The 18,485-nt window shown below is 43.8% G+C and overlaps 1 protein-coding gene across 8 annotated transcripts in view; it reads left to right on the top strand.

Annotated features, from left to right (window-relative positions):
- LOC140729106 (amyloid-beta A4 precursor protein-binding family A member 1-like) overlaps positions 1-18,485 on the top strand; it is a 174,307-nt gene that overhangs the window by 49,405 nt on the left and 106,417 nt on the right. The window contains exons 2-3 of one of the 8 annotated variants that reach the window (XM_073048508.1): positions 3,505-3,585; positions 18,188-18,220. The exons of 4 other annotated variants lie outside the window; for them this stretch is intronic. The gene's annotated coding sequence lies outside the window, so the exon portion shown is untranslated. Of the gene's footprint in view, positions 1-3,504; positions 3,586-4,122; positions 4,339-18,187; positions 18,221-18,485 lie in introns of all 8 variants that reach the window. 3 more of the 8 variants (XM_073048506.1, XM_073048509.1, XM_073048505.1) reach the window with 3 other exon arrangements.

Below are 18,485 nucleotides of genomic sequence, written 5' to 3'. Positions count from 1 at the left end.
ACTGTAGAGCAGTGGTTCCCAACATGGGGTGATTTGATTTTTAAGGGGGGCAATTCGAAAATGAGTTATTAACAGTGAATTTTTCTAGTAAGTCTGTGTGAGTATGAGTGTGTGCGAGTTAATACATATGTGTATATACAGTATGCATACATAAAAATACTTGTGTGTATGTACATGTGTAATTGCGTATGTACTGTATATATAGTGTATCACCATCATTACAACCATCAAATGGCTTTCATAATTAAATTAATGAATTGACTGATGTAGGAAGGAATGAATGAAAAAGTCCAAACGCGTAAGAAACTCGTACGAGGTCGCGCCAATGCTGCTTTTTGCAGTAGCTTTCGGTTCTTGGTGGTGTGAAGGTGTGTACATTGCGTCATCTCTTTTAAACGGTGTATCTGTCTTTGTATGCTGTAGAAACGAATCGGCATTGTTTTATTTATTTATTATTATTATTTTAATATCACTTAATGTTTTTTTTTACAATTTCTTAGTAATTTCTTCCTCAGAACTTTAACAGTCCTTTGGTTCTTCTATTTTTCTCTTTCATGAATGCCATGTTCTTTGGAAGCTTGTTTAAACCAAGTTAATGGTCTTTTAGGCTTCCTCCAGGTGAATAGGAGTTCACTTTTTGAATAATAAGAATTATATATCACCACAGGGGGCATCAGGATTTTAGAGGTGATTAGGTGGGGCATGGCCAAAAAAAGGTTGGGAACCACTGCTGTAGAGGGTCCAATGAAGATCTCAACTGCGGTCCAAGGTAAGTCGGGACCTGCCTCTGCAGCACCTTCATCATGAGATGTGAGGGCAATTGGTCTGTAGTCATTAAGTTCAGATGGAGTCACCTTCTTGTGTACAGGAACCAAGCAGGAAGTCTTCCCCAGCACCGGTATCTTTCCCTGACTCAGACTCAGAATGTCAAGGTGCTGCAAAATATCAGACAGCTGGCTCGCACAGGCCTTCAGTACCCTGGGGCTGATACCACCCGGTCCAGCAGCCTTGTCTTGATGTAGTCTCTCCAGCTGTCTCTTAACCTGACCTGCAGTCACAGTGAGGTGGGGGAGGGCGGTCATCCCCATGGAGACAGGATACTCCAAAGTTGACGGATTTTTGGAACACAAGCACTCACCAGAGGGGAGGGAGAAGGCTTCAGGGGCAGGGAGGGTGTGTGGTTTGGGTAAGTGGGGGAGTGCACAGCAGGAGTTCCCGTGCTGAACCTGTTGAAAAACAAGTTCAATTCGTTGGCCCTATCCAGGCAGCCCTCGATCTTCCTTTCCTTAACCTTGAAGCCAGTGATATGCTTTGTGCCCAACCACACCTCCCTTATCCTATTCTGCAGGAGCTTGTACTCCAGCTTCCTTGTGTAGGAGTCTGCTTTACCTCAGTACTTTTCTATCTCCGGATCTGAAGGCATTCTTCTTCATATTCAAAAGTTCTTTCAGATCACTGGTGATCCAGGGCTTGTTGTTGGGGAACCAGCATACAGTCCCAGCTGGCAAGATGGTGTTCTCACAGAATTAGACATAGTCTGTGATACAATCAGTCATTTTGTTAATGTCCTCCCTGTGTGGCTCATGTAATACATCCCAGTCCGTCCTCCCAAAGCATTCCTGCGGTGCCTCATTAACATCCTGAGCCCACCTCCTTACAACCCTTGTTGACACAGGCTGCCACTGGATAAGAGGCACGTAGTAGACGCAGTCCATCATGAAAACAGTTGTATGTAAATAAACCACTGTTGTTTCTGTTTTGACATTTGTCTCTTCCTCAGTCTAGCTATTGACCACTCTCTGACTTGTCTTTCCAGCATTCCAGGCAGTATAAATGGAAAAGGAAAAACAGAGTGCAGAATGTAGTGTTCCAGTTACAGGGAAAGAGCGGAGACAAAGTCTAAGGGCCAGAACAAAGGTAGACTGAGAGATCAAGAAACAAGAAAATCCACTGATGCTGAAAATCCAAGTAACACACTTGTGGCATCATACACCGGGGCACTCTCTTTAGTTACCTGATGAGGAAACTGTAGCCTTTAGCCAGGGGCAGATGTCATCAGTTGGTGCCCAACCTTCATGGAGTGTTTCGACCCTTAACCACCAGACACTCCAGCTGGTGGGTCAGCATTGGGGGCCAAGTCACTGCACATCTGCTGCTGACTTCCAGCTCAACTCCTCTCGCCTGCTCCATATCCAGTAAGAGGCTCTTTCTGCTTCCTCCCCCATCCTGCCAGCTGCTTGGTTTTTGCTCTTTTCATCCAGGCCCAGTGCAGTCAGCGACCTTGCCGGGAACCCTCTGCAGCTAATCTCCACGGGGAATAGCCATGTCTGCCATCCTTTGTCCCTGTACTCCTGGACTAAGGACTGGCACTTCAGGGCCTTCCTCTCGTGAGCCTTCTCGCACCACCTTTCCTCCCATGGTACTGTGAGCTCCACCAGGATGATTTTCTTGTCTTCGGTGTTCCACAACGTCTGGTCAAAGTGTGGTTTGCACCACCTCCGGGAACTGCAGCTTCATCCCCACATTGACCCTCACCTCCCATGATTTGGCAGTTTGCAGATTAGATTTAGGCCTTTTTAATATGACTGGTGTGGCCCTCTCCTTGATGAAAATGACTGCCCTGTTTGCTTCTCTGCCAGCTGGTCTCTTTTTTCACCTCTCCTGCTCCAGTATATCAGCAAGGGACATATACCAACCTGTGTTAAAGCTGTTTTGCATCCTGTGTGCCAGTGAGCCCCACTGACCACAAAGTTTGCAGTTAGGGTCCTCTCTCAGCCCCCATGTGCGCAGTTGTGATGGTGTAGGGACCGCAGAAGGAAAGAAGTGTGGGAAGGCTCCAGTCTCCAAGTGATCTTACACACACAAAATGCTGGAGGAACGCAGCAGGCCAGGCAGCATCTATGGAAAAGAGTAAACAGTTGATGTTTCTGGGCGGGGAAAAAAAGATGAGAAGTTAGAGCAAGAAGGGGTGGAGGGCAGGAAGAAGTACAAGGTGGTAGGTGATGCTGTTTGAGGGATGGATGGAGGCGCATAGTGTGAGTATTAGGTTGTGAAGTCTCCGTCAGCCAGGATCAACCATGGATGGTGCATACTAGCTGTTTAGATACACGAGCCTAGGCAGTACGGTATGAAGAGCAAGCTGTTGCCCATGCAATGAGCACCTTCCCGTCACGCATCTGATGAACCCAAAGGAATATCAGAGACTGATACCGTTCGATGCTGCCAGCGTTGTGGGTGTTACCGGTTGGTCAGCGTCGAGCTCAACTAGTGACTAAGCCTCACGTGAAGGCCAGGAGCTGGACTCGGCTTTCAGAGGCTGTTTGAGGCACACACCATTGGGAGCATTTAATAGGTAGCGGCAGCTGGTATCCCTGGTGTGTAAGGAACCAGTAATTGGTTTACTATGGTCATATATACACAGGTACAATAAATCTAAATACATTCTGATACAGTCCTGCTGAAGGGTCTCTGCCCGAAACATCAACTGTTTACTCTTTTCCATAGATGCTGCCTGACCTGCTGAGTTACTCCAGCATCTTGTGCGCGTTGCTGACAGAACAAGAGTTCTCCTTTATCCTGTGAGAGGTAGGTTCAGGAGATTTAGACCAGTGGGATTAAAGCTGTCCTAGAGGCTGCTGGTATGCATTTTTAAGCCTTTATCTTCTGCCAGATGGAAGGGAGAAGAGAGAAGCACTAAAGTTGGAGGGGCCTTAGATTATGCAGTCTGCTTTCCCAAGGCTGTGGTGGTCTGTTGGGGCAGTTGGTAGATTGGTGAATGGCATGCAGGGCTGGTGTATATGAGATGCTATGAGCGAGTGGTGTCAGTGTGTTACTTGATATGGGCTCACTGGAGGTAGGAATGACCCCATCCCTAATGACATGATGGGTCTCAACTGCTTTGAAGGCTGTGAATGGTCAGCACCACCTGCGGGCCATTTTAGCTGAGCATGTGTCCAATGAGAAACCAACAGTGAGCGTGTGGCTCTCATTCCCTTTTCTGTGTGACTTATTATTGAAATTGAATTGCATGGTGGACATAACTGGGCAATCTATTTTTGTGGCAAGAATGTTTCTAAATTTGCTGAGGGTTTGTCCCCTGTACTTTTTCCTGTTTTTTTTCAGCACTGTACACGAGTCTAATACATTCTTGGGACTGTCTATTTAACGAAGAACGATAAGGTTGCTGATCAGTGAAGTGTTAATCCATGTGTACATTTTGACTGAGATCATCTTTCAGAGAGGCAAGATCGCTGATCTGTGGAATTAGAAGTCAGTTGTGCATTTCCTCAGTGGTCACAACATAGAATTTGTAGTTTGTGTTAGAAGCTTCCATCTCAAGTAAGTTAACAATTTTATAATGTTTGTGTTGCGCTGAGTTTGTAAAACTGTATCCAACTCTGTTTTTGTGCGAGTGCCTGTTTGTTTTGGTGTGTATCAGAATGTGTTTGTGTTTCCGTCTCTATCACTATCTCCACTGTTTTACTATTGTGTTTCTCGTGGATTTACACAATAGGGAGACTGGCCCTTCAGCCCAACTTGGCCCTGTTCTGTGTCCTTCAAGAGAGGCTGGACAATTGACTTTGTGTTCTCTGGAGTTTAAAAGATTTGAGGGGCTACTTTATTCAAAAATTGTAAGATCCTAAAGGTTGTGTAACAGGATGTTAAACCTGTTGAGATGTTGCCATCAAGGAAACGAGCCATGAACAAGGTGACGTAGCTGCAAAATAAGGAGCCTGTCATTCATCTTGTGTCAAATATCTTCTCTAATTGTATTGCTGAGTTTAGACTATTAACTACAGTTGGCCCTCCTTATCCGCGGATTCCGCATGTGCGGATTCAACCAACCGCGGATCGGGAAAACCCGTAAGTTCTCTCTCCGGCACTCGTTGTTTGAGCATGTATAGACTATTTTTTCTTGTCATTATTCCCTAAACAATACAGTATAACAACTATTTACATAGCATTGTATTAAGTATTATAAGTAATGTAGAAATGACTTAAAAGTACCGGCAATCCCCGGGTTATGAATGAGTTCCATTCCTGAGTCCGTCTTCGGATTTGAAGTCGGAACAGGTACTTCCGGTATTATTTAGCATCAGTTAGTCAAACGTTTTTCTTAGTATATAGTACATATTTTACCTTTCTATGCATATAAAACACTTAAGAAACATACGTATTTCAATAATTAAACCACTGCGTTGCTTAGTAATAATTGTAGCTTTCATCGGGGCAGGGCCTTTCAAATGCTCCATTACAATTGTTCCGGTCGTTGACCGACTGTAGCCTAACACTTTTCCAATGACTGATGGCGTTTCACCTCTTTGAGATCGCTTTATTACTTCCACCTTATTTTCAATCGCGGTCGTGATTATTTTCGTGAACAGAAACACCGCGAATTCAGAGCTACGCTGGGTCTTAATGTCCACCACACTGTACATGTTAAATAAAGTCTGGGGTTCCGCTGGGTCCTAAAGAGCATTGCACTATTTCAGGTTAAATAAGGGACTTGAGCGTCCATGTTTTTTGGTATCCGCGGGGGGTCTCGGAACCAATCCCCCGCAGATAAGGAGGGCCGACTGTATTACTGATTCCAGTAGATCTAAAGAACTTCTGTGGGGATGTTTTTGCTTGTTGCTTGATGTGTCGAAGTATCAAATTACTTTCTAATAGGATTGTAGTATTCCCATGGTAGTGTAGAGCTAACAGCATTTCCAGCATCCCTATGCATGCGGATATTGTGGGTTATTGATATGAAAAGAAATCACTCAGTTTCTAGGTAGGGAGAAGAAAATGTGCTGCTGTCTTCAGATTGCTATGATTCTTTTTTCCCCCCAAAGGGCAGCTTATCTTTGACATGGAAGAACTTTCCTGAAATAGGATTTCTGCAAGTCATTTCATCCACAACCCAGTGAGTGCACATACCTGAGGATGATTGAATGCCAGCTTTGATTGACAGGTTTTATGTCTTTTTACAGAATAAAACCAAAACTTGAATTGGTGATTGTACTCAGTGCATCTGCAACTCTCAGAATGCAGCATCCGTTTTTATCGTGTTCCTGTAGCAAAAAAAAACTGGATGCTGAAAACAAAACAAAACAGGAGTGATAGAAGTGCTCAGCAGATCAGGCAGCATCTGGGGGAAAGAAACTGAGCTGTTGTTTCAGTCAAAAGTCTTTCTTCAGACTAGGAACAGTGTAAAGATGTTGAGTGGAGTCCAGAAGTCTAGTGCAGGTGAAGGATCTCAACCCAAAATGTTGACTTTTCATTTCACACCATTAATGCTGCCTGCCCCACTGACAGCATCTCTGGTATGTTGCTGTAGGTTCCAGCATCTGCAGACTCTTGTATTTCCAGTAAAAAGACAAATGTGTTTTGAGTTGTTGTGAAGGGAAGGTGGAGAGAACACAGGACTATTTGTAACCTTTGTTATCACGGTAACAATTGCTTTGACAGTTGGGGACAAAAGAAAAGTGGGGGGGAAAATCAAATTAGAAAAAGCTACAGCCACAGCTGTGGGGGGGGGGGAGAGAGAGAGAGAGAGAGAGGGGGAGGGAGAGGGAGAGGGGGAGGGGGAGAGATAGATGCCCGAAATTGTTAAAAACAATATTGAGCCCCTGGGTTTGTCTTGAACACTCGAATACAGAAACTCCGCAGTCTTCAATTCCCCCTGTATTGTTCCATTGATGCCCCGTGTAATTTTGAGGAACAGATCTCATCCACCTGGGTACATTATGGTCTTTGACACTTAATACTAAGTTTTACAGACAGCTGCCTTTTCTCTCCCCACATGTGGTTATAACTTCCTGCATCAATTTATGCAGGATGAGCAAGAGAGCAGAGATCTTGGAAGTAGGGTGAAGGGATTTTGTACAAGTGATGAAAGTTTCATTTGGATGGTAAAGTTTAAAAACAAATTGCAGAAGGAAGTTGAGGATTGGCTGATCCAGTGACTTTATTCCTCAAACGCCTTTCCATGTTTACCAGCTGCTTTGTGAAATCTTGAACTGTATTGCAGGTTGAGCGTGTTAACTGGCACTCAGTCTATGCAATTAAGTAGCATAAAATTTAAATATATTAAAGGAGCTCTCAGCACCCTGGTGCTTAACACCCACTACATGTGTAATTCAGTGACTTGGCACAGAGTTGCAGAGTGAATGCTTTTAAATTCGGCTCTGTTGTACGTCAAAGGCATGTGTGGTGGGAAGGGGTGCACAAACCCAATTGTCCACCCCTTTTGAGAAATGTTCGGCCCCCTCAACTTTTAAGACCTTCATTCAAGCATTCTTCCTTGTTGCTGATATCTGAAGTGTGGAGCTGGTTTTAAATTCTGATCAGAGTGCCTCAGAACGGATGTGACTTAATTCTAGTTACCATGGCTGAGGTGGGTGGATCAGCCATGATCAGAGGGTGATGTTGATCAGAGAAGGGTTGGAGTGTCAGTGGTGATTAGACATGCTGGAGGGACTCAGACAGCAGACACTGGAATCTGAAGCAACAATCTGCTGTATGAACTCGGCAGGTCAAACAGCAGCAATGGTGGGGAAGGGGCAAAAGGGGAAAGATTGTCAACATTTATAGTTTAAACCCTGCATCAGGTCTGAGAGAATAATGCACAACAGAAAACTCTGGCACTTTATACTGCTCAGAAGAGTTTTCACTGCTATTCCCTAACAGCATTCTATTTACCAAGATAATGATTATATTGCTGTGTGGAGGCTTTCTGTGTGTAAATCGGCTGCTGAAATTCAACAATGATGGTGCTACACAGTGATTCACTGATGCTGAGGGGCTACTGAACTCGGTGTTATTATGTGGAAAAGAAATGAGGCTGTGCTGCAGAGGTGACTGAGAATTTGGGGCCTTGCTACCCTGTTTGTAATATAGATGGTTTTTTTCATTTCTGAGTAATCTAGTTGTTTCCTGTTGCCTGTCAATGTGCTTACAGGAACCCTGTTATTAGCAGTTTAGATACTTCTCTGAATTGGTGATGGGAATGAAGTTGCCAGTTAAAGGCAGAAGGCCGGATTACTGCCTCAACATTATAGAGCCAGTGGAATTTAGTTGGATTATCCATAGAGAGACATAGCATGAAACTGGGCCCACTGAATCTGCACAGTTTTTACACCAATTCCACCTTTATTCTCTCCACATTGTCATTAACTCCTTTCAGATTCTGTCACTCGCCTATACACGAGGGACAATATACAACAGTAACTTTACCTTTTTAGGATATGGGAGGAAGGCAGAGCACCCAGAGGAAATCCAGATGATCACAGGGAGAATATGAAAACCTCACAGAGTCAGCACCCAGCATCAGGACTGAACCAGCGTCTCTGGCCCTGGGAGACGGCAGCTTGTATCAGCTGCACCACTGTGTTAACTTCGGATTAACTTTTGGTCATGTGTACATTGACCCATTTTGTAACTTACAGCTGAAATGTAATTTTTAATGAAACATAATATAATATGGTACTTCAGAACAGTGTTGTCAAACAGAATGTGACATTAAGTTTCGGGGGTGGTATCAGGGCAGATGATAAGAAATTGCTCAAAGTGGGATCTTGAGGAGAAAAGGGTGGAAAGGGAGAATTTGGTGGAGAATTCCAGAGCTTGTGGTTTTGGCAGCTGAAGGGATGGTTGGCTGTGCTGGAGTGAAGGAATCAAGGAGGTGCAAGATGCTTGTAGAGTAAGAATGGTCAGGAGTGAATTGAATTGATTAACTGGAGCAGTAGAAGTATGACTGGTGGTTTCAGCAGCATATAAACTGGAGCAGAGTAGGGGGATGCTCCTGTGGTTGAAGTAGCAGATCTCAAGCAAATGGGGCTGAATAAGATTGTAAGGCTGAAGTCTGGTTGATTCTGTGGCAATTGCCAGGGAATAGGACGGAGTTGGTGAAGGCATGGAATTTGCGCTTAAGGAGCCGAGAAAATTCTGCTTGGTCAGTTGGTGAGTATCAGGCAAGCAAAGATGGTGATGGGTGGAGGAAGTTGGCGCGAAGACAATACCAAAAACTGACCACAGATGAGAACATTTTTGAGCGGGACTCCAACTAATTCCTTCAACCTTGTGGTGTTTGGAGGCTTCCATGCCTCAATGACCTGGAGAGCTATGTTGGCTGAAGTCAGGGCCTTGTTCTGTGGCTCTTAGTAGAGTGTCCCATGCCAAACAGGTCAAAGGGTAGAGGCCAGACTGAGTGGTGCACTGTTCTCCAGGTTCAGGGGTTCAGCTCAGGGCTAACAACACTGACTGGTCAAAAAAATTGTTAAGTAAATGGTAATGAAGAATACTTCTATATCTTTCTGCATCTGAGGACCCAGAACCACACCTGGGGCATGATGAGAAGATGGCCAAGGTCAGACAGAGATAGAGGATCTTCATTGCTGCCCTAAGTGCAATAAGTCCTTCAACTAATTACTAGTGGCCTTGTGCTGTCCAGTGAATGTGATTTAGATTGTGACCCTCTGCCATATGTGACCCGTGTCGCAAGAATTTTCCATTTCTCAAGTCAGAGTGATACAGAGTTACACGACCCATGGACACAGGCCTTTCTGTCCGCTGAGTACATGCTAGCCAGTGGCGAACCATTTGCATGGCTGTTGTTTTGCTACCCACGCTGCCATCAAATCCCTGCAGTTTCTAGCACATAACTGCACTGTAGAGTCCATTTACAATGGTCCTGGGAAAACACAAACGGTCCCACAGAGAACGAGCAAACTCCCCGCAGAACCAAAATTCAGGACTCAGCTTTGGGTATCTGGCAATGTGGGGCAGCTGATATGTTAGTTGTGATGCCTGATTATATCTGAGCATCTTACTAGATCTCTGCTCTCCTTAAATTCTGTCTCCTCATGATCATCTCCAAATTTAATCAGTTGCTTTCTAAGGCCCTATCCCTCATTTTGTTTCCTTCCCCCAAGACCGTAGAAGTGTTTGGTCTTCAGGCTAAGTATCTCTTAGAAAGAAGTTCTCTTTGCAAATGTCCCTGTGGGGTATGTGATATGCTTTCCTTCATTTAAAATGCTATATAAATATAATTTTTGTTACTGACCCCTTGAGAGTAATCTGAAGTGAACTGGCAGAAGAACCATGTGCTAGATGAGGTTCTTCTCCCCCCCCCCCCCCCACCCCCCCAAACAGATCTGTAATGCTTTGCCAGTACAGGATAATGAATGCAAATACTTTAAAAGGGAATTTGCTAATACGTGTTTAAAAATTGCAGAACTAAGGGGGAAAAGAGAAGGGGAGTGGGAGAGTTCCATCAAAATGCTGGCACAGGCATAATAAACTGAATGCCTGTGTATTAGATCCCAAGGATTTACATTGATGGGGTCATTTGTTATGCTGCCGTGCACCATGTGGTGTGTGTGTGTGTGTGTCTGTGTGTGTGTGTGTACGTGTGCGCATTTCTGTAGAGTAGAATTTATTTTTAAACTATGTTCTGACGCAGTCTGCTGCACCAAAAGTTATTGCATTGTTTTGTTACCTGGTGTTTGAGGCTTCTGATGTAATTGAGAGTTAAAGGAACTACTGTTTTCTCATTTTTTTTTTCTCTCATCCAGCCAGCTATATTTGAATGGCGAGATATTCAGATCAATAACTTCCTCTTCAGATAGAACACTGTATTGTCAGAGATGCTTCTTTCTTTCCCCAGTGTGATGTTTAGTTGCTGCCAGTTTCCAACATAATTATCCTCATTTCCTGTGACACTGAAAGGTGCTTTCGAAATGGAAGTCTACAAAGTTTCGATTTTATATGATAGTGGATTCCGGTTAATTGGGCCATCGGTTAATCAGAGCAGCTGTTCATTTGGGATTCTTAAAGGACAAAAACTAATCAAGAAAATAGCAGGTATTCCTTTGTTTATTTGGGACACTATGCAGCTTAATTGGCACAGGAGACTGTTGCCGAACAGTTCGAACTATTGTTAGTCACGTGCGCATGTGACTACATCGTGCTTGCAGTGAAGAGCTTTTAAATACATAGCATCGGTTGCGTGAGTTTGTGTTCAAAAAGCAGTGATTTTTGTCACTGATAGTTGGCAAGAAATAAGCAGCAAGACAATTCAGAACTGTTTTGCTCACTGTGGTGTCAAGCGTTCAAGCTTGGAGATGCCAGAAATGGACAGGAGTGAAAATGAAACTATTACACTACTTCAGGAATTTGAAGGTATGGACAATCGTATTGAATGTTACAATGAAAATGAAGATTTGGAGAATGTAATTGTTGGAAATATTTTATAAAGGCAGTCCACTGTCTGTACAGATTTTGTTCATTTACAGTTAATCAAACGGTCGGCTGGTGGCGTAGTGAGATCAGCGCCGGGGTCGAGAACGGAGGTTCCCGAGTTCGATCCAGTGACAGACCGCTCCTGAACGCGCTGTCCATCCGTGCCGGGTTGATGTCGAGCTCGCAACTCGACCTCGTAAAAAAAAAATCACTGCCACCTCCAGTTTAAATTCCCACGTGGAATATTGTGGAGGATCAAATACCCAAACCCAAACGAACGTGGCAGCATAGACCGGATGAATTTATTTTTTCTGGTCCTTTGAGCTGCGCTATCCCAGCAACCCCCCAACAACCCTAACCTAATCACAGGATAATTTAAAATGACCCATTAACCTACCTGGTACGTCTTTGAACTGTGGGAGAAAATCAGAGCATCCTGAGAAAACCCAGGCATTCCACGCGGAGGATGTACAGACTCCCTACAGTTGATGCTGGAATTGAACTCTGAACTGGTTAACACCCTGAGCTTTAATGGTGTTGCACAAACTGCTATGCTACTGTTATTGAATTCCTTTGTCATTATCTATTAGGAACTAATACACATGGTTATAGTACTGTAGTAGTATTGGTAGTGTTCTAATTTGTTCTGTCTTTTCATTTAAAGGTATTTTTTTACTCAGTTAATTGGTAATTTGTCTTTTTAAATCTTTTTAACTATTTCCATGAAACTTCAGCTAATTGGGGCAGCAGCTTAATTGGGCCAAAATGTTCTGGTTCCAATGAACTGGAATCCACCATGTTTCTGAGCATCATGTTGTTCTGTCAGTGAGAACAAGTCCCATGTGGGTGCTGCTCGAATGGAAGGTTGCTTTTGCTCCTGATCTTTTTTTTCTCTACCAGTTGTGGAATTTGAATTTCACTAGTTGCTAAGATGATAAGTCAAGTGGTGGTCATGCATAATTCCCGTGGGTGTTGCACTGATTGTGGGTGCACTAGAACTTGTTGCAGGATGGCCCAGGTACAGATGGAGAGGGAGCTCTTGAAGAAGATCCAGAACAGTCAAAGTCAAGTTTATTGTCATATGGATAAGTACATGTCTGCAGAGGTGCAATGAAAACTTGCTTGCAGCACCATCGCAGGCACAAAGCACAAGTTAAACACTTTTTCATAAGAACACAGTCCATTTCAGTACAAAGTGGTATAGTGTTACTGTCCTGAAGTAGTGATTAGGGTTTTGCAGAATCGAATGGTTGAAGGGAAGTAAGTGTTCTTTGACACAAGAGGTTCTGTAGCTGATGGAAATCTAGAACAATACACACAATGTGCTGGAGAAGCTCAGCAAGTCAGGCAGCATCTATGGATGGGAATAAGCCATCAAAGTTTCAGGCTGAGAATGGTCCTGGCCCGAAACATTGACTGTTTATTCCCATCCATAGATGCTGCCTGAGCTCTTCCAGCACATTGTAAGTGTTCTTGAACCTGGTAATGTGGGACTTCAGACTTCTAGCTCTGGCCTGATGGAAGTTGTGAGAAGATGTCATGGTTTTGACGATAGCTAATGCTTTCTTGAGACAGCACCTCATACTGATGGTGGGGAGGGTTGTGCCCATAATGTATTGAATTGATTGCACTATCCTCTGTAGCTTCTTAATTCCTGGGCATCCAAATTGCCACGTCAGGCCATGATTTAGGGAGGGGTTTTGAGAGATTTGGGGAGGGAATTCCAGGGCTCAGGGCTCTGACAGCTGAAGGTATCTCCATCGGTGATTGATTAGTTGAATTGGGGAACACAGTGGAAGCTGGAATTTGGTAAGAATTTGAGAAGCAGAGAAATCTTGACAGAGGATAAAGTGAACTGTTCGGGGCAAATGAGAGGCTTTAAGCAACCTCGAAGAAGCTAAAAATAACCTTCAAGAGCAGCAATGTGCTTTTCCCTTTCAATGTGACACCACTCTGATAGAAGTTGCTATTAAGAATCTTGTGAATTTGCAATTAAGTGAACTGAGAAAATAAAATTTAAAAATAGTTTTCTATTACTGTCTGAATATACTTCATCTCTTCACACCATAGGTGTCTTGAAAACATTGATTATTATAAGGTTCATTTTAGTTTTATTTGATGCCAGGCCGGGTTATAAACCTCCCTCTTCTTACTGGGGCAGAGAAATAATTGTATCCTGTCCTCAGTGGAGCTTTCCCCAGCGGGAGGTGGGCTCAGGAGGACAAGGAGACAATGACAGAGTGGGCAGCAGCATGGAATGGAGAACAGTATAGTTCAAGAACAGGCTCTTCATCCCACAATGTCTAATTCCTTTCTGCGTGTACATTATCCGTATCCCTGCATGTTCTTCTCAAATGTGGCTATCTTGGTTCTAGCACTCCCCCAACACCACCCCATCCCAACAATCCATTCCAGGCACTTACACTTAACAAAAAAACTTCCCTACTTCTTTATAAACTTTCTCCCTCACACTTTAAATGCATATCCTCAACTACTGGACATTTCTACCTGGGGGTGGCGGGGGGTAGATTTTGACTGTCTCTCCCAGGGTTTCTCAACCAGGGTTCTTTTAGAGATTGCTAGCTGTTCAGCAAAAAATCATAATGATAAAAAAAGAGATTGTTTATTTTGAACTTAGTGCAACTTGCGATGCTTGCTCTCGCAGTGGTAGGCAGTGACCAAGCAGCCCCATTAGTTATTTTGTTAGCGGTCTCTCAGCCCAGTGTGGCAGTCCACAGTAGGACCATGTTTCTTTGGTTGAGTTCATTCTCAGTTTTTGATACGAGATAGGGGAGGCTTTTGATAATTGGTGAGCACTGTATTGCACGGAGGGGAGGACATAGGCTGATGAGCCTGAAGTGCGTTTTCTGAGAATTAAATCGACTCGCCCTACTTGGGGCTATGACATCAACCTCTCCCTCCCAGATTACCTCCCCCAACTTTCCCTTACTCTACTGGTATAGTATAAAATTGGAGGGAAATTGAACAGTATTTTTCCTCTCTTTCAACACAAGTGTATGACTGGGTGAGGGACCCTTTCTCTGAATCTTCTGCTCAGCCTGAGAACTTGACTTTGAGAGAAAAGGAAGAACATTGTGTGCTGCAGTCTGATTGTGCACTTGAGATTTACTGACCTGCCCCTGGACAAGTTCTGGATTTCTGTGAAAGAAGAGTATCCTGCCATTCATAGGAAAGCAATGAACATTTTGCTGCAGTTTTCAACTTCTTACGTATGTGAGCAAGCTTTTCCTTGTTTAATAAGCAACAAAAGCAAGGATAGAAGTCATCTCATTTCAGTTGAAGATGAAATCCATGTGTGCTTATCTCAAGTTTGAGTACTTGTGCAGCAGAAAGCAAGCTGAGGTTTCACGTGCGAGGGCTGCATTGAGCCTGATTGTATCACTTAGTAAGAAAATATTTTTTCAAAGTTGAGTATAAAATTGTGGCTTAGCTTATATTTTTATTCATATTGCTTTGGCTTATGGTTTTTAGTAACTTTATTATTCAACATTATCAATAAATTTTCCTGTAAATAACATTAATTAAAATCAATTTACAACCTTTATTTAAATTTTATCTCCTGAGCCTACCTTTTGAAAAATTAAATCCTCACATCCAGTGAGCTATGTAGTTGGGACCACGTGCTGTTGAAGAGCCCTGTCGTGTTCTTGCTTCAAGCCCCAAAGCAAGGTTCCCGTGATTCTTGCCTCTTAGGTGACCTGAATATTAATTATTTATATAGTGCAGAGTAGGTCCTTCTGGCCCTTTGAACTGTGCCACCCAGTAGTCACCTGATTTAACCCTAGCCTAATCACAAGACAATTTACAGTATCCAATTAACCTAACAACTGTTGTGTCTTTGGTCTGTTGGAGGAAACCCATGAGGAGAATATGCAAACTCTTTCCAAACAGTGGCGGGAACTGAACGTCGGTCGCCTGTACTACAAAGTGTTGTACTAACCACTACACTACCATGCTGCCCCTCTTCTACCCACTGCTTCTCCCTTCTCCTTGTGGCTTCACCTTCAGTCATTGACAGAGACTCAAGTCCATCCACATGAAAGGTCTTGATCTGAAATATCAACTGTCCATTTTTCTATCTGACCCACTGCATTTCTCTTGGCTCTTGTCTCTTGCCCCAGATTCCAGTATCTGCAGTCTCTCGTGTCTGCATCTTTGATAGTCGTGTTTAACATCCATAGAAGGCTCCTCCTATCCCTCTTCAGTTCCTCATCAAAGTTTATTCCTTTTTTCTTGTATATGTTAATTCAGCTTTCCCTTGAATGCATCGCCTACTATCTTTGAAATTGAGATCAAGAAGTTTTATGGTTAACATAAATTCTTTAGAATTCTCTTCTGAATTACTCTCCAGCCATTTCCTCATCTAAAACTCTCAGAGACATCCATCTCTTTGAACAGCTTCCCAAACATCAGAGTTGATTTCTGTCATACTTCTGCTCCTTGTTGAAAAATGCACTGTTTTCTATGAGATATTATCTGGACCCTGTCTGCCCTGTATCTGATGGATACAAAACAGAAACCTGAAATCCCAGTAGAAGACAATGGGAGTTCTCCCATCTATCCTTCATCTTCTTTCTCTCTCACCCTACTCACCCCATACCACCAAGTCAGGTGCCCCCTCCCAAAATAATGGTAAACATGTTATCATTTCATTTGTTGAAGCTTGTAGTTCTCAAAATGCTTTACTTGTATAACAGCTTAGGATTACCCTTCAAAAATAGAGGTTTCCCAGTACACCTGACTTATGGAAATCTGACTTTACTCAAATTATCTATATGTTGTTAAATCATTTTTTTCAAGTAATTCAACAAAGTTGTATTTATTAAGGATTGGCTGTAGTGTATATTCCATTAATTTAATTATGGGTATTGTTATGGTGATTATGGAAATGAATGCCATGTTAGCATTCATCTCAAGAGGTCCAGAATACAAGAGCAAGGATGTGATGCTGAGGCTTTATAAGGCACTGGTGATGCCTCACCTTGAGTATTGTGAACAGTTTTTGGCCCCTCATCTTAGAAAAGTTGTGCTGGCATTGGAGACAGTCCAGAGGAGGTTCACAGGGATGATTCTGGGAATGAACGGGTTATCATATGAGGAACATTTGATGGCTATGGGTCTGTACTCACTGGAGTTCAGAAAGATGGGGGGGGGAGGGGAATCTCATTGAAACTTTTCACTAGACAGAGTGGATGTGGAAAGGATGTTTCCCATGGTGGGGGAGCCTAGGACAAGTGGGCACAGCCTCAGACTAGAGGGGCGCCCTTTCAAAACAGATGCAGAGAAATTTCTTTAGCCAGAGGGTAGTGAATTTGTGGAATTTGTTGTCACATGCAGCTGTGGAGGCCAGGTCGTTGGGTGTATTTAAGGCAGAGATTGTTAGGTTCTTGATAAGACTTGGCACCAAAGGTTATGGCGAGAAGTCTGGGAACTGGGGTTGAGAGGAGAAAGGAACAAAAAAGGATCAGCCATGACTGAATGGTGGAGCAGACTCAATGGGCCAGATGGCCTAATTCTGCTCCTATGTCTTATGGTCTTATTATTCAAGAAATGAAAGAATTATAGCAACTGTATACAGAATATAATGTAGGTAGCTATAAAAAAAACTGTTTCTGACGGAGATATTGGCACATGGACAGTTCCCAGGAACAGACCCTTCTGTAACCCGAGGACTGTATGTATTTCATAAACATGTGATTCTGCCAATGCTGGGAATCCAGAGCAACACACAAAATGCTGGAGGAGCTCAGCAGGTCAGGCAGATCTGTGTAAATGAATAAACAGTTGACGTTTTGAACTGAGGCCCTTCTTCAGGACTGGAAAGGAAGGGGGAAGATGCCAGAATGTAAAGGTAGGGGAAGTGAAGGAGTACAAGCTAGAAAGTGATGGGTGATCACAGGTGAGTGGGGGAGGGGGGATGAAATAAGTTGCGTGGTAATAGGTGGAAAAGGTTAACGGCTGGCTGAGAAGGAATCTGATAGGACTATGGACCATGGGAGAAAGAGAAGGAGATCCACCAGCGGGAGGTGATAAACAGGTGAGGAGAAGAAACGAGGGAGCCAGAGTGGGGATTTGAAGAGGGAGAGGGGAAGGGGAGAAAATAACTAAGTTAGAGAAATCCATGTTCATGCCATCAGATAGGAGGCCAGCCAGATGAAATATGAGAGGGGCCTCGTCGTGGCAACAGGGAACAGTGGAGGCCATGGACTGACTTAGCGGAATGGGAATAGGGTTTGGAATTAAAAATGGTTGGCTGCAATGAAATCCTGCATTTTGCAGTTGGAGCGAAGATGCTCGACAAGGTGGTCTCTCAATCTACAATTGGTCTCATCAATGTAGAGAGTACCAGATACAGTGGACGATCCCAACAGATTAGCAGGTGAAGTGTTGCCTCACCTAGAAGAACTGTTTGGGGCCCTGAATGGAGTTGAGGGGGGAGAGGTGAATGGGTACGTGTAGCACTTTTTCCACTTACAGGGATAAATAGTGGGAGGAGATTAGTGGGGAGGGACGAATGGACAAGGGAATCACTGAGGGAGCAATCCCTGCAGAAAGTGAAGATGGGGGTGTGTGTGTGGGGAAGTAAAGAGTTGTCCAGCCCTTTACCTTTTCCACCTATCATCTCCCAACTTCATACTTTATCTCCCCCCCCCCCCCCCCACCACCTGGCTTCACCTATCATCTTGTTGGTGGTACTTCTCCCCACTCCCACCACCTTACTCTGGCTTCTTCCATCTTCCTTTCCAGTCTTGAAGGTGGGTAGGTGGGTCTTGGCTCAAAATGCCAACTGTTTATTCATTTCCAGAGATGTTGCCTTACTTGCTGAGTTCCTCCAGCTATGGCTGTCTGTCTCTAATGGGTTCTGACATTTTAGACTGGCTGAAGGCACTACAGAAATTTATGTTATATGCTGAAGAAATGTTTCGTTTGTTTTCTACAGATGCCCCCATAATGGGAGAAAAGACATTGATGGGTGAGACTATGCTTCTTCCCACCCTTTTACTTGTTAGAATGCCTTCCCCCCCCTCCTTCTCTCCGTCACAGCTGCCCTCAGGATGAGGCTTTTCATTCCAGAACAAAGGAGATGTCCTCCTCCTTCAAAGAAAGGGGCTTTCCTTCCTTCGCCATTAACGCTGCCCTCACCTGCATCTCTTCTGTTTTGTGCACGTCTTCCCTCACCTCATCCTCCCACCACCCCACCAAGGATAGGGTTCCTCTTGTCATCACCTACCACCCCT

This window comes from Hemitrygon akajei, chromosome 6 (genome assembly GCF_048418815.1).
Source record: "Hemitrygon akajei chromosome 6, sHemAka1.3, whole genome shotgun sequence".
NCBI lineage: Eukaryota > Metazoa > Chordata > Chondrichthyes > Myliobatiformes > Dasyatidae > Hemitrygon > Hemitrygon akajei.
Note: the sequence above shows the minus strand (reverse complement) of the source record. Positions and strands in the feature narration are given on the sequence as shown.